This window comes from Falco punctatus (genome assembly GCF_963210335.1).
Source record: "Falco punctatus genome assembly, chromosome: 15".
Lineage (NCBI taxonomy): Eukaryota > Metazoa > Chordata > Aves > Falconiformes > Falconidae > Falco > Falco punctatus.
The window spans coordinates 649755-665927 of record NC_137595.1 but is presented as its reverse complement, the minus strand read 5'-3'; the positions used below and the strand labels follow the sequence as shown (position 1 = coordinate 665927).

Genomic DNA, 16173 nt, shown 5'->3' with positions numbered 1-16173 from the left:
GGGCCGCCCCGCTGCCTCCGCCCGTCCCGCCGAGGAGCGCGGTCCGGCTCCAGGCGCGTGCGCCAGGTCACTGGAAAGCAGCACCGTGCGCTACTGGCCGTGGCTCGACCTCTTGCTGTGCCGCGGGTTTGCATATGCTTTGCAGTACATTTGCATACACTACAAGAGAGTCTGCACAAAGCAGTTCGCAGCATAGAGAACTCTGCAGGAATCCTGACTTGTGTGTTCCTCTGTGGCATTCAGCAAAGAGCTGCTTACAAGTTGCATGTTACTCTCTTTTTAAAAGTGTAGGAAACAGCAGGTAGGGTGCTCGATGCATGTAGTGGAAATTGTCACTGTTCCTTTTGAAGTCGAGTTGCTCTTAAGGCCTTGTGAAAAGGGAACAAGATTCTTTTCTTCTAAGAGATTTGGCTGGTCTCAAAAGCCATTAACGGCAGTTAGAGTAATGCCTCAGTTTTTTCTTCTGTCTGGGTCACCAGAACACATACATGCTGATGCTGAGGATGAAAGTCTGATCTCCTCCCCGTGTTAATTCTCAGGCTAGCTGGTACAGAAAGTTAGTTCCTGTGCCACCTTTCTGAAACGGGATTCTTCAAAAGCCCGATTTGAAGCCTGCTGAGCCCAATGGAGGTCTTTGCACTGACCCTCTGGGCTCCGATCGAGCCCTCGGGCAGGGGTGGGCAGAGCTGCAGTGCCCGTGGCCGCCTGGTGAGGATGCAGCGACTGCCCAAGAGCAGAGCCTGCTGCAGGCACAGACCTGGGCTGGGTGGGCTTCAAGCGTGGGTCCTGCAACACCTGATCTGGTACGGAGCATCTGTGCATGCAGAGACACTGGCAGCTTAAGTAATGGGAAAAAGGGGGGGGTGGGGGGTGGGGACGGGGGGACGGGGGCGGGGAATCTGCACAAAACTCTCCAAGCCTGAATTTCTGAGATGAGGCCCTTAGTTGATTTTCAGCCTTGATGGATTGTTCTCAGATAAGTGTTTTTCCCATATCTAGATTCCTCTTGACAGATGCTGACACAAAAATGTGAGAAAAAAGACAGTTTAGGTTTCAGACAAAGATTTTAAACAACATATTTTTAAACTAGATATTATTGTCTTTCTTATCTTGTATGCTGTGTGTGTTAACCACATCTTATTGAAAAAGCAAGAAAGAAGGTTTTGTTTTCTGCTCCCTTCCAGTCACCTGTGTGATCTGCTGAGGCCCATGGCTCTCCATGCCCATAGCACCTCTCCCAGTGTCCGTTTCTTGCTGGCAGCACCACGGCCATGTCACGCCAAGTTGAAGGCTGGGCTGGCTCCTGGACCACATGTCATCAGCAGGGGAACAGCTATGGGATGGGGAGCACACAGGAGGGACATGGGACACAGAGAACATCCCTCCTGCTAGATTGAGAATTCTGTTTACAGGTTAAAAGGTCACACACTGATGTGTGGAACCAATTTTTCAAATTTATCATGAGTCTAAGGTTTGAACAGTCCAGTCCAATTCAACAAGAAGATGTTGGCAGTCCCGTTTGTTACAGCGATAACAACACTTTTCCAAATGATCTACTTATTGCTAATTCCAATTAATAATGCATTTAAAATTGCTATACACAAGCTTCCTAACATCTGTCCTGTTCTCTGGCAGGAAGTTTGCCTTTTCTGCCTGCTGTGAGAGTGAGCAGTTGGTGTCCTCAGTTCTTCTCTAGAAAGACGGACTAGTCTCCAGTAGCTGTTGCTACCAAGAAATTAAAAAACAGTAATCCAGAAGCATCCTCAGCCTCAGTTTCATGATCCTGGAAAGCTGAGGCGGTGCTGGCAAGAGGTAGCTCGGTGCATGCCCTCCCCTGTGCTGCCCAAAGCTGGAGCTGCTGGCGGCTGTGGAGCCATGAGCAATTGGTCCGTGTGCTCCTGGCTGCTTGCTGAGCTTTGCTGGGATCATTTGTCCCGGCTCTAGCACGCACCCTAGTCTCCAGCCACACTTGCAACCTCTGTCAAGGCAAGTAAACAGTCATGACAATTTCAAGATTTTTTTTTCCCCCAGATTGGGTATATGTTTGCTGTGAAGCAGACTGAGCATCCCAGCTTGCACCACAACAGCTAGAGGCTTTTTGAGAAAGCAGTGAAGATCTTCCTAGTAAATAGGAGAAAAACAGAGCCTAATAGAGATAGGAATTCCTTCTGTGGGAGAAAAAATAATATGTATTTGATATGTGTTTGTTTCCAGTAAACCAGTTCTTTGCTCAGAATTTTGTATTTATTGCTTCCCAGGGTCTCAAAGGTGCTTCAGTTCAAGGCTGTGGCAAAACTCCAATTGCTTTCAGCAGAAGCAGAATGAAGTCTTGTATTTACTATATGGAGTTCCTTGCTCCAGGGCTGTAGGAAGGACACGCTGTATGCTTATTATCGCTACAACAAGATGATCTGGTAGGCTTCTGCTTTTTCCCCCCCGAAGTCATTCTCGTCATGACTGTGAGATTCCTATGCATCTAAAGAGCCATTTCATTATCGTCTCATGTTTTTCTTGCCTGGCACATATTATTACTGGCTTTATAACTGCAAGCATGTTCAAAGAGGAAAGCTACGAATTAAGTCTAATCAAATTTCCAGCAAAATCCCAGACACGTTATGTTTCTCCAGGTGCAAGTTATTCAATTACAGGTATGTGCTAGAACCTCTTGAAACACTCAAGCACTCATTGGTTGAAGAATGAAGACTTGATTCATTACAATTGCTGCACCTAGCCTTCCTTTGTACAACAAGAATCCTTATTAACCCTCCTAACGGGGGACAGAGACTCTTCCCTTTGCAGCTGGTCCCACTACTGCCCACTTACGCCTTATTGCTTGCTTGGTTCCCAGGCTGAGGATAGGTGAGGAGTCATATGCCTGCTACCGCTCCTGGCTTTTCCTCTTGTCCCAGGTTACAGCCCCCCTGCTTGGTGCAAGGGGAAGAGGAAGGGACTGACCAGGAGCTGCTCCCCTTACCCACCCCACTGGCTCTGTCCACTTCTGTGGTGGCCAGCACTGACCTGTGCCCAGCTGGCCGGCTCCCAGCCCCAGCAGGTCCCCCAGCAGGCGTGGGGGGATTCAGCAGAGCACCATACATGGCCCGGTGCTGAGGCAGCTGGATCAGCTGCTGCACTCATGTCCACACGTGTGCCTCCATGTCTGGGTGAGCTGAACATCTCAGAGGATAGCCTGCAACCTGAAACCCAAGCAGGGACTGGAATCATTGTCAGCCACGTTCTCAAAGGCATGGTTCAAAGCATTCGATTGAAATCAAGCTATTTTAAAAGTACTCACAGCAATGAAATAAATGAGTCTTCCCTTGCTTTAAGGCTCCTCTGACACTGACACTGTGCACTTGTGCCTTTGCTCCACGCCAGCCACCTCCTGTCCCACGAATGCTCAATGGAGCTGCCAGTCCTTTGTTTTCCATGTCATTAGACAAGTGTCTGACTCCTGACTGCGTTTTTACCTATCAGAAAATATTTCAGAAGCAGGAATTGTGAAATAAAATGGCTTAGACTTTTTTGCCTGTTTTCTTGGCAATTCAAGCTACCTGCCTGTCTCTGCAGAGACTTTGCAGGCTGGAGATATTAAAGACATTCAGCATCTTTTTCTGTCTTACTTTTAAATGTCAGAGGGTCTTTTTCTTTCCCGGAGGGCTAGATGCCCTCTAGACAGATGAATTAATAATAACGCGGATAGATACTCAGGCACCAGATGTATTGTAACTTATGAGCTGCAAGAACTCCTCCTTTTGCTCTCAAATATTGGCGTCTACTGTGTTATCACCATCAGATTTTAAGGCACAAAATGTATAGCTGAGCCCTTGAAATATTTATTACAAAGTCTTACGCCTGCATGTACTATTTTATGTGCACAGCTGAGCGACATATAGGTCACTCATCCCTTCTCACTCCCGAAACACATGTTTAAAAAGCAAGCTCGAGTTCACCTCGGGTGTGAGCAGCACAGCCAGGGGTTGAATTAATAACTTCTTGTTCTGGTTTAACCCCATCTGGCAATGAAGCCCCAAGCAGCCGCTTGCTCACTCCCCCCACAGTGGGATGGGGAAGAGAATTGGAAGGGTAAAAGTGAGAAGACTTGTGGGCTGATATAAAGACAGTTTAATAAGGAAAGCGAAAGTCATGCACACAGGCAAAGCAAAACAAGGAATTCATTCACCACTTCCCATCGCAGGTAGGTGCTCAGCCATCCCCAGGACAGCCGGGCTCCATCATGCATAACAGGGACTTGGGAAGACAAAAGCCACAATGCTAAACATCCCCACCTTCCTTCTTCTTCCCCCAGTTTATACAGTGAGCATGATGCCATATGGTATGGAATATCCCCTTGGCCAGCCTGGGTTAGCTGTGCTGGCTGTGTGTCCCCCCAGCCCCCCAGCCCTCTTGCTGGCAGGGCCTGAGAAACTGAAAAGTCCTTGATTTAACATAAACTTTATGAAGCAAAAACTAAAGCATCAGTGTGTTCTCAACACCTTTATCTTGCCACATCCAAAACACAGCACTGCACCAGATACTAACAAGAAAACCAACACCATCCCAGCCAAAACTAGTACACTTCTGAACCGTGGGGCAAGATCTGCACCAGACTGCTTCCCTTCATATTGCTGTTTCATCCAAGCTTGGCTCACTAAGGGTGGACTACAAACCTCCACCTGGATGGAGCTACTCAGCAGCAGCCATGCAGAAGTTTTCCTAACCTGGGGTAAACATGCCAGATTTCTAAACAACTGATATTTAACATTTAAAACAGAAACTACAATGAAATTTTAAATTCATCTGCTACCTTAAGTCAAATTAAAATTCAGGTGGCAGGAACTGGGAAGTACAAACTAATCTTCCAGTGATATTCAGTCACAGTTCCCCAGGGTCAGAGTATGAGCTAGCATTAGCTTCCCACCTAAATTCGAACAGTGCCTTCAAACACATTATTTCAATTTTAGAGTGTGCCATTAGCATATATTCTAAATAGCACTTACATTCATCACAAGCGACTGAGCAGAGGGGTTTTACAAAATGGGCCTCAATAGGAGAAATAAGAAAAGAGCAACAATGCAATAGCAATTGCATTTGATTTTCTATGGACAGTTACAATTTAGACTTTATTATTCAAAATACAAATGGCAAGTATGTAATAGCTACTAATGATGGAACTTTGGAGCAGTTGGAAAAGAAAGGCTTTAAAATGGGTTTGATAGTTCTTGAATCTTCAGCTGAAAGCCTTGGGTGGCAAATCAAAGGAAACCAACATGACATTTTAAATCAGCCCTCTCCCTGAGCTGATGGGTATTGTATAGTGACTCCACTGGGATCTGGAGCTTCAGCCTTGATTATTTATTTTTTTTTCCTTTTTTACTCCTTCAAATCACACAGAATGCCACTGATGGCACGTTCAGTTCCTGCCTGACCGCTGGCCCCATGATTTCTGTCATGGCATGAAAAACCAGCAGGTAACAGTGACAGACAGCCAGTGCCTCCAAGCACTCCAGCCTGGCTCATGCGCGGGTTGGCAACCTTCTGTCCTTCAGATTGGAAAGCCCGTATGTGTGGGAAGACCAACCCCTCCGACAGTCTCTGAAGAATTGAATTTTTCTTCGCTGTGGCAGACTCTTGGCTCCAGAAGCCTCCAAGCCTTTAACACCCCACAGTGTGTGTTTTCTTCATAGGAGATTCTTCTTTAGTTCTCCTTCATGCTCTGTGTAGGAGTACAGGACAGAAAAAAACCCAAGCAAACCAACCAATAAACCAAGTTTTTTGCTTAACAGAAAACTCATTGCTAATAAAAGTGAATTGGCAATGAGTAGAAGGGGTAAGTCATTTTTTTTGTGCATGCTGTACATACAATTGCTACTGTGCATGTTTATTTCTCCATCTCTGGCTGCAGCTTGCTCTCGGTGCACCATCCAGCGCGTGTTGCTTTTAGCCTGCCTGTGAAGATACAGAAACAGCAAACAGGGACACTCCCAAGTTCAGGTGAGACCCTGCAAAAGCTACATTTAAAAACGCCCTTCACTGAGTTCGCAGGGGCCCCTGTGGCTTTTGCTGAAATGTTCAAAGCTCCTTCACTTTTCACAGGCTTAAAACTAAGCCTGTCTTGTGGGTGCATGGATGATTTGAGGCCAGAGAGCTGAAACTCTGCAAGGCAGCACCTTGCCACAGGAAACTGCTGCCACCTTGAACCCTTCTGAAGGTGTCTGAGGCCGGGAGGCAAGAGTGCCGGCAGATACCACAGAGACCTCTCATTTGCAGCTTGCCTGTCACGAGCTAAGGAGGCAAAGCCTGAGATTTGGATGCATTTGACAAGGTGAAGAAAACTCAGGTAGCACCTTGGCATTTGCTGTACATTTTCCTGGCTTTTAAATAATGGCATCCTGTAATGGCTCATCCTCTTTGTCCCCTTTAAGGGCCTGATTAATTTAAAGGCATGATTGGTTTGCTGGGACAACTCACATACCAAAGGGAAGGAGGAAGGAAGGAAGAAGAGTCACCAAAAGTAGTGGTAAAATACACATTTACTTCAAAACTCTGTCCCTTTGTGCAGCTCTGACCAAAGGAAGAGAGGTGACAGGGCCCAGCGTTGCAGAAGCCAGCAAAGGACAGTTGTGTCAAGAAACTGACAGCAGCTGCAGCATCCTCCCAAGCTCCAGCTGGGTCCAAGTCACCCACCAAGCCCCTGGTTTGGGGACCGTAACGTGGTGGCAAGTGTGTCTGTGGGCAGCTTTTAGCAGATGTGCCAGGTCAGAAAACCTCTGAGCTGGGGATCTCTGGTGAAAACTCACTTGGTCATCTGGGAAGGCTCTCCCTGCATTTTCCCCATCTTCTGCGTGGGGTAGAAAAGGTAACAGAGCATCAGTGACAGATATCTTCCTGCATCGCCCCTTGGCCTGCCAGCATTTTGCCTTGACCCTCTTCCTGCAGGGCAGGTGCAGAGGCAGGCTTGGGCCAGGGTTGCAGCTCTGCCCATGCAGCCCAGGGTGGCCAGGCCTGGGGCACCAGCACTGGCACCAGTACGGGCACTGGACAAAATGTGCTGAGGCTCCAGCAGGTTTCTGAACAGCAAAAAAGCCAAGTGTAGCAGTGGCATGCTTGCAGGGAGCACGGGGGAGCAAAAGCCTTCATAAAGCTGAGATTCAGTGGGTGACGGGAGGGCTTGGAGCGGTATTTGCAAACAAACATCAGCAGAAACAAAAACAATCAGGAAAGGAGGGAGGTTCTGACTGTAACTTGCTCTGAAGTATTTAATATTTAGTTTTCGGCTAATTGAGGCTAAAGGGGTTATGAAATTATTGTAATGGAATCTGAAGAGCATACTCCAAATGGCACTTCCTCAGGAGGTCTAAATACAAAATTACTGATTATTATGTTTTTTGTTTTAGAAGGTAAACCTGCCTTACCACCAAGGGAATGGAAAATGGCAAACGTGGCATCCTTTTTAAAATGGGCTCTGGCAGCAGTCCTGGTTACTTTACACCCAGCTTCGCTTCCAAGCAGCCTGAAATACAGGATTAATATGCACGTGGAGAAATGTAATTGACTGGAGAAGTACAGACACCTTTGCTTTGGAGAAAGATCTCCTTGCTTGCAGGAGGCAACATGGATAAGGAGGGCCCCCAAATACGGCCAGTTCAGGTCCTCGGGAAGGTTTCAGCTGGGTTTCTCCACAAAGGCTCTTGAAGAAACTGAGCTGCTGCAGGACCGTCAGCGTGCCTGCGCCAGATACACGGAAAACCACAGGGCTGAGGCTCAGAGAAATTCTTCAGGGGAAACAATGCAGCAGAAGAGGAATGACTTAACTGATCTGAAATGAAGAGGGGCATTTTTCAGGGTTGTGCAAAGCCTTGGGTTTGCTGAGCAGTGCTGGGACTTTCCTGAAGGGCTGGCCTCCAGGTGCTGGAAAAATACTGCAGTTCAGACATGTAGTTATGCAGCACCACACTTGCACCTCTACGCCTTTAAGCAAACAAACAGTCCAGGGGCTCGAGAGTCTTATCAAAATGCAGCACTTAAGAAAATTGGAGCCTCAAAATCTCAGGTCTAAGGAGCATAATAAGAGCACTGAGGGGTGATCTCTAGACCTGGCATCAAACAATAGAGGAAGGTTTCCAGAGCTGCTTGGAGACTTAGATTTCTGTAACAATTGTGGGCAAGGTAGTAATTTTCCATTTTTTTCCTTACTGGTACAGAATCCTAAACAACCCAGGCAAGAAACAAGTAAGCAAAACACCCAGCTAGCATATGGCTGTAGACTGCAGCCAGCCAGCAGCCTCTGTGAAGGCGGCTCCTAGTTTCAATTATTGGGAAAACATATTACAAGTACAAACCTTGGCTGTTTTATCTGCAATATTTTGTACAACTTAAACAGAAACAGTCACACAGTGCAAAGTTGACGCCCATCAGTACAGGTGAAGTTGGGGCAGATTTTTTCCTCTTCACGATTATCTTCTTCACAATATTCACGGTATATTGCTTTCTATGAAAAAAATAAAAAAGCATAAATACACGTTTTCAAAAGGCAGTTTTTTCTATTGCAGTTTGTTTCTTCTAAGATCGGCTATCCAAAAGAAACCAGAGAGCTTAAACTGGGAATGAAGTCAGGCACTGGCCAGTCCCCTCTTCTCCCCGAGGAGCCAGCCGGAGCTTGGTGCTCAGAGCGCTGTGGGCACGAACAGCGTCTGCCACCTTTCCCCGGCAGCCTGGCTGTGGCGGGTTTTGCACTGCTGCTGCTCTGGATTTTAAACTTAAACCTTCCAGGACTGGGGAACAAGCGCAGGCGTCAGCAAAACCAGGAAGAAAATACCTTAAGGCATACCCCCTCTTGTCGGTTCATGGGTCTCTGGTCTCCAGACAGCAGCCTCACCGTGCCGCCGGCGCTGGAGCCTGCTCCCGCAGAGCGATCCAGCCGCGCAGCGATGTGTGTGCATCCTGGGTGTGCATCCGCAGGGAGCCAGCGCAGCCCCCTGACCCCCGGGGCACTCACCTGCACACTCACTCTCTGGGTTTGTTAGCTCCAGGGGAATATCAAGCATTTGCCAGCTTCTGCTACATTCCCGCTTAACTTAGCTTAAGGAAAACCCACACAATGTTATTAAACTAGATTAGCTTCTCAAAGAAAAGAGAAAAAACACCTATCATTAGCGAGCACAGCTAGTAAAGCCACCGGAGCCGTCGCTGCGGCAGTGGGGTCCCATCTCAGCTGCTGGGGCTGAGCGCTGCGTCTCAGCCAGTGCCCTTCACATTGTGGGATTTCTGCAGGGGTGGGTGGCCCTCCCCGGCCGAGGTGGAAAATGTTTTCCTTGCCACCGGGTTCAAATGAAGCTTCAAAATACTTTTGAAACTCTCTGGTTTCCCTCCAGATTTAGGGGAGTTTTGCTGAGCGGTTGGGTACTGGTCAGAACAGATGAGAGGCTGTGAGCCCTGTCCCAAGCTAAGGTACTTCTGGCACAAGGAGAGGATTCAGGAATGCTGATTTCCTGCTTCTGTTCAACTTTCTTGCTCGAGGGACTGATCTAAATCACAGTCCTGTGTGGTTCCTCCCTTTCCAGATGTGAGAGCAAAAATTAGGAACCCCCTTCTGGCTTTTGTACTGTTTAGCCAGCAGCTAACGGGAGGCAGCACTAACTGTCCAACAGGTCTGCTGCTGCTTATGGCACCACCAGGCTTTTCCAAGAAACCACCTTGGACAGGGGGGAAAGGAGCAGGGTTTGGGGAGAGGATGCCCACAGGGGCCCACCTGCTCCCTCGCTGCCTGCCCTCCCCGCCTCATGCCCCAAACCCTGAGACACGTCATGTGGGGCTGTGAAGCATTCCGTGTCAACTAGGAAGAGACCCGCATGTGTTGCAGGAGTCTCCCTGTGGGCAAAAACACAAATGCTGAGCAAAATGCTGCTGACTAAGGCTTTTCCCAGGAGAAAATGCAGAACAGGATTTTGAAGCCTTTGGTTGGCTTAACACTGTCCTCCTTGGTGCTGAGGCCAGCGCTGGGGCCTCTGGAAAGACTGCTCAAATTGCCTGTTCATCAGCCTCCCTGGCAACTGGCTGCTCATGTCAGGGATGCTTAATTACAATGGGTGATGGATTAATTTGTGTATTTGGGGCTTATACAATCTGGAACTCAGGTCCTATTCATTTTTCTTCCAGGTTTTTTTCCTGTCCTAGCTGATATCTCTGTCAGGAAACTTCAAATTGAAGAAGTCCCTTCTGCTTCTCTCTCCTGAGACTAAGTACTTACTGTTGAGTGGCTGTGGGGATCAGGTGGATGTATCTTTCAAATGTTTTTTCTTCTTTTATGACTATAGAGTGCCTGGGATTTAAACACATGTTAATGTTCTGTGCTTTCTGTTTCACTGATTAGCTTGGCAAGCACAGCAGCCAAACCTTTCCCAGAGGCAAATGAATGGCTGAAGAGGAGGAATACTAGGAACCTCTCTTTGTTAAGTTAAGAATATGAACACTTAAAACTGAAGAGACAGGCGTTTCCTTTTTATATAGAAAATCTATTACAAAGTGCTGGTCCTGGAGAGCAATTTTCCTTTTTCTATTCAGTTCATTTGTGCTAATCAACAGGGTATAATCTATGTGAAAGACAGTGCAGGTCAGTGACCATGGTTTGCTGGGCCAGAGGGATGGCTGTCTTAGACTAGCCTAAACGTTTTGCAGTTTAGGCTGCAGTTTAGATTTGCAGACCTGAACCCTAAAATCTTTCTGTGATGAAAACAGCTATCCGTTGTCAACATTGGAGACCTCATATGAGAGCAGACATACACTGCAGGGCAGGTGCCATCTGCTTATTTTTGCAGTCTAAGCCCTCCTGTTCAAATTCAGGAAACAATATTTGTTCACCTCTGAAGAGGAGAAGGTACCAAAATGGCCATTTTGCAGGTTGCACAGGAGCTGTGAACACCGACAGGCCGATGTTCTGCTTTGCTTGCTGTTCAGGTGATAATAAATTGACAGTTTCCCCATGTGCGAGGAGCTTATTGTCAGAAAAGATCTGCTGAAGCTAGGGGCAGCTTTCCAAGCGGCTGTGTCTCCACATCTCCTGATCACACCAGCCAGTGTTTTCTGCTCCAGTTAGTCAGGAATACTAGGAACCTCTAGTCCAGTCAATCAGGACTGCAATGAAGCGATGGAAGTGACTTGCAAAGCCACCTGAGTACCTTCATTGCTGCGATGAGGAGGATGAAGACTTCAAGCAGCGAGATTCTTCTGCCATGCTGCCCAGCAAACAATTTCCCTCTTCTCTCTTTAGTACACCATTGGGATCATACAAGCTGGCAGCACATTTGAACAGAAGACTTAAAGAAAGAAAGAAAAAAAGCGTTGTGTCTATGTATGGGGAAATTGGAACAGCAGAAAAATAGCATCCTATAACTTACACCTTGCCACAGGTCTTCTGGTAGCTTCTGCTCCATGGCACAGGCTGTGCTCCAGCTGTGGCTGTTGGTCAGGAGCTGGGCTAGCGGCAGCTGGCAGGTTCCTGCAGCCAAGCAGCCGAGTACCACAGCCTCAGAGCACAGCATCCTCCCTGAGCTCAGAATTATTTCTGACCCATCTGCAGTTACAGCCCTAGGAAGGTGCCTTGGTTCAGCACTTGCAAAGGCTGCAAAGCCAAAGATGCAGCAGACATATGCCAGAGTGAAGATTTCTTGTGCAATATGAATCCTTGCTGCTTTTGTATCTGTTCTATGACAGTCTTCATTTACATAGTCCAGTACTATTTCTCCATCAGGACTTCTGTTTCCACCCCACCAGGACTGGATAATATTTATTTAATGAGTTATCAACAGGCAGTTGCTCTCTGGAGACAAGCTGTCCAGGCATGACGGAGTCTTTCTGCTGGATGACATTCAGACTTCTTACATAGACATTTTTATTCAAAAATCAAAAAAAAAAGCTTTGAACAATCTGTAGCTCTCACTACCGGATGCTATGCTGGAGATGCTAGTCTGGTCTGGAGATAAACAATGAATATTCAAAACTTCAAATCTGGATGAAGCAGTGGTTTTTCTCCATCTTAGCTCGTGCCTCCTTTCTGGAAGTCAATGCATTGCAATGAAAAGCAATTTAATGTAATAGCACTTCAAAGTACTTTAAAATCATGTCAAGAAAATGCCAGCTCCGGTCCTTGGCAAGCATTTGCCCATACCCCCTTGCATGGGGTGCAGATGCTGGGCCGAACCAGCTCACACTCCCTGGCCCCGGTGTGGTCCCTCTCCATGCCTATCCCTGCCTGTTGGGCTGCTGGAGCTGATCCAAATTATCCACAAGCTTGAGTTTGGGGTATGTGACCAGCTCTTGGAGCTCAGAAATACTGAGTGGGTTTGCATTCTCCTCCAGAAACATGACTATCTCACGAAATCAATTTCTTCTACCAAAGGCTGGACATTAACCAGAAGAATATAATGTTGGCTTTGATGCCGTTATTGGTGTTTGTTTGCCTGTTTCTCAAACACTTTGAAGTATGTGAGTTCTCCTTTTACAGGCTGCATCAAAACACTCCCTTTTCTACAGGGCTCAGCAATTAACACTAATCCAAACTCTCTGACAAGTACCAAACATATAAGGCAACCAGAAGACACAGGGCAGCTCTCCACAGGCTGTGAAACTGCTTTCGGAGTTGCTGCAAGTAAAGTCTTCCTGGATGCTCAGGCAACTTACCACTGGGGTAGAAAAGAGATTTCCTGGGAACGTCTCCAGATAGCCTGAGGATTTGTTTCATTAAAATGCCAGAAAAACACCATCCCCATTCTTACACTCTTCCACCTTGAGCTGTATAGAAGGGCTGTTCATTTCTTTCCAAACCAGGAAAGACAGAAACAAACTTTCTTGAATTTATAAAACTGTATGAGAAGTTTGCAAGGATGACCAAATGGGGATGGGATGCGGGAAGGGAGGAGGAACCCTCGCTGGGGATGGGGTGTACTGCTGCTCCTTTGGTCCTTTCCTTCAAGCTCAGCCTCCTTTCCTTCATGCCTCTAACATAACCCAGTCCCCACATTTTTATTTTTCCACATCTGAGCACATGATTTGCTCTTAATTCTCTCTTCAGCATTTAAAACTGCACACAGAAATTGATGACCATAACATCAAAAATCAAAAGTAAAGATAACTGCAGATGAGCTAATATGTGTATTCATCAAGATGCTTTTTGAGGTTGCAGTCTATATATTATTTCCTTTAAAGGTGTGGAAAGAAGGGTATTTTCTGAGAATTAATTGTCTTTTAGGGCTGCAGGCAGTGGATTGCAACAAACTGTTAAAGATATACCTCTGTTTGCAGGCTATTTCACTACTGATGTGAGATCATCACAGAAACAAGGAAAGAAATACCAACGGGCAATCATACTGATTATTTTTTTTTAACACAGATCAACATCTTTAATATTGAGTTACTCAATTAGAGAGCAGATGTCTTTCATTTTGCTCTTTTGGTGATGTCTAAATAACTCCTCTCCCCTCCAATAGTTCTCTGCTGTCCTGCCCTGCGTTATCTCCTGTCATCTGACCAAACCACAATGTTCCGCTGCCTTCCGCTCAAAATAGTGTGGTCCTGACGCAGGAGAAATCAAGAAATGGATGATCTAACTCAGTGCATCGCTGCTGCCGGCCACGCAGCAGCCTGGAGAAAGAATAACGAGTACAGACGAAGGGCAAAAAGACAGTTGGAAGCTGTTAAGCAAAGAAGCAGTTTACAGTCTACTTAATTATGAGAGAAAGCAAAATTGCACTCTCTGGTTAGAGAACCTTCTGTCTATTTTCTCCTGAACTGAACAGGCTTATGTGAGTGGCTGCTGTGCAAAGCCTGAGGGAGAGGCTCAAGGCAAAGCACAGGTCCCAGAAGCTGGGGAGCTTCTTCCTTGCCACAGGGAACCTGGGGTAAACCATGAAGCGCTGAATTTGTATGAGGTCTGAGTCAGCATTTCCAAGCATCACGAAATAGCACCTTTCTGGGCATTGCAGATCATTTACTGGCCAAACGAGTGAGGCTAGCAAAGGCAAAAAGGTCAGTTTCAGTGGCCACAGGATGATCTGATGCCCTTGAATTCTCACAGGTCTATGGCTGTGCTCAGAGAGGCGAGAGTTGTGAAACAGCTTTACCGACAGTGGAGGAGAGAGGTATTATGGCAAGATTCACAGGAGGGAGAAAGTCACTTCATGACTTTGAAAAGTAGGCAGGAACAGGCAATTATACCACTGTGGGTAGCAAATAAGGCTCGTCATTGCAAAGGGAAATCTAAACTCCTGCTGAAACTCTTAAGTGCTTCGTGATCTGGGAACTGAAACTTTGGCTGCATCTCTGCGAAAAGCAGAGCCGCTTGCAAGGTGCGGATGCTGACCGGGAGGAATCCAGAAACACCTGCCAAGCACAGCCAGCCCTCACGCTGCCACCCCACGGGGAAGGTTTATTAAACACCCAACAGCTCAAGCACAAACCCCAGCATTGCTGGGAGCACCATGGGGATCTGCCTCCCTTCATATACCATTTTCCAGTGATGTACATTAGACTCCTGAGCTCCAGGCTGCTTTATTTATGCTCCTCCTGGTATTGAAGCTTACTAAAGGCAATGATTAATCTCTTTATTCCACCCCATATTGTGCAGCATAAACCTGTTCACAGATTTTAAGGCTGTGAAGGAATTATCAGACACCCAGGAAACACTGGATAATCTGTACCTATTCTCATGTCCTGTGGCCCTCTGGCAAATCACCCTGCAGTTTCCTGCTGGTATGGTGCTATAAAATAGAAGGGAAATTGTTTCCTTATGAATCAGAATGATGAGTATCTCTTGCTTGTTTTATCTGGCTGAGCAATTTGTTCTAGTGGGGGAGAAAATTGTGCCCATGATCCCATGAAACATCCACAGCCAAACACCCATAGACCCAAAGGAAGGCAAAGTGACTCTGGACTTGGGAGCCAAATATCGAGACAAATTTCTAATTATTCATTCAGTCTACCAGCTTTTGATTAGACCTTGCAGGCTGTGCCGAGGTGCACAGGCAACATCTCCGGCAGCCTCAGAGGAGCAAAGCATGGAGGATCGCCTGGAAGCCACCGTGTCAGGTTATCATGCATTGCTGTCCCATATGCTCCCGTTCCTGGAACGGGGCCTGCTGGGCGCTGCCGGTGCAGAGCCGGGATGGTGAACAGAGATCATTTATGGCAGAGACACTGTCGCTGCTCTGCTCTGTGTTTACAAAGTTAAGAGTTGCTGTGGAAGCACAAAGAGCAGGATGTGACATGACAACTCCTCTGCCTGTGACCTTAAAAAAAAGACATTTTTATTAACAGCGAATGAACGCTGACAGGTGTTTCTTTTCTGCTGGCAGCCCTCTGTGGTTTTGCAGGCGTTGCATGCGTAGGCCAGGCGGGTTTCTGCCCAGCTCCCTGGGAAGCAGGAAGGCGAGGGGAGATGGACAGACCCCTGCAGAGCTCACGGCACGAAAGCTCTCGCCCTCTGCTCCAGCCAGGGCTGCCCAAGGGCTGGCAGAGCCACAGCAGGCAGGGAGCCCCAAGGGAGGTGTCTCCTCCACGGGAGCTGGGTGCCCTCCTGCACCCAGTGTAGAAGGCCCCCATGGATCCCTGCTTGAGGCAAAGGTGGGGCTTCCCCCTCTGCCTCCATGGATTATCTCACGGTGACTGGGTGTGAGAGGCTGTGTGTGTTATATTAGCGATGGAGTGAAAGCAAGCATTTCCCTGTAGTGCAAGGGGTAAGGTCAGCAGCTCAGTGATTAGGAAGCCTCGGTTTTGTTCCCAGTTTGCTGCAGCCCCAGGAGCAGAGCTCACTGCATCGCCCTGAGCTGCGAGACCTGCGTCCCATGGGTGCTTGCAGGGAAGGCACAGCAGGGTCCCCCAGCACACACCCCTGCCCACTCCCGCAGCGATACCAGGCATGGAGCAAAACCAGGGGTAAAGGAGAGGTACAAGTTTGAGTCAAATGCGGGCTGAGAGTTGAGCTTAGGTTACACCTTTGCTTACTGAGGAGCAGGTGACTCTGTGCTCCCTATGGCCTGAGCTGTAAACTGATCTGGTTTGTTCTGACTTCAGTGGAAGTCTGGATCCAGAACCAAAATTCAGAAGAAACCCACACTGGCACTGATAGCACTCTGTTCCTATCAGTTGTGTCTCTTGCCTTGGCATGTTTCTGCTACACGTCCC

At 47.4% G+C, this 16173-nt stretch overlaps 1 protein-coding gene across 2 annotated transcripts in view; it reads right to left on the bottom strand.

The window, feature by feature from the left end:
- Nucleotides 1-7229: 7229 nt before the first annotated feature.
- The window catches only part of LOC308054066 (G-protein coupled receptor 83-like), a 61164-nt gene continuing 52220 nt past the window's right edge, over nt 7230-16173 (bottom strand). Inside the window, exons 5-7 of one of the 2 annotated variants that reach the window (XM_080366271.1) lie at nt 11175-11312; nt 10247-10318; nt 7230-8488 (exon numbers count right to left, since the gene is read on the bottom strand). The gene's annotated coding sequence lies outside the window, so the exon portion shown is untranslated. The remainder of the gene's footprint in view (nt 8489-10246; nt 10319-11174; nt 11313-16173) is intronic. The other variant, XM_080366270.1, reaches the window with a different exon arrangement.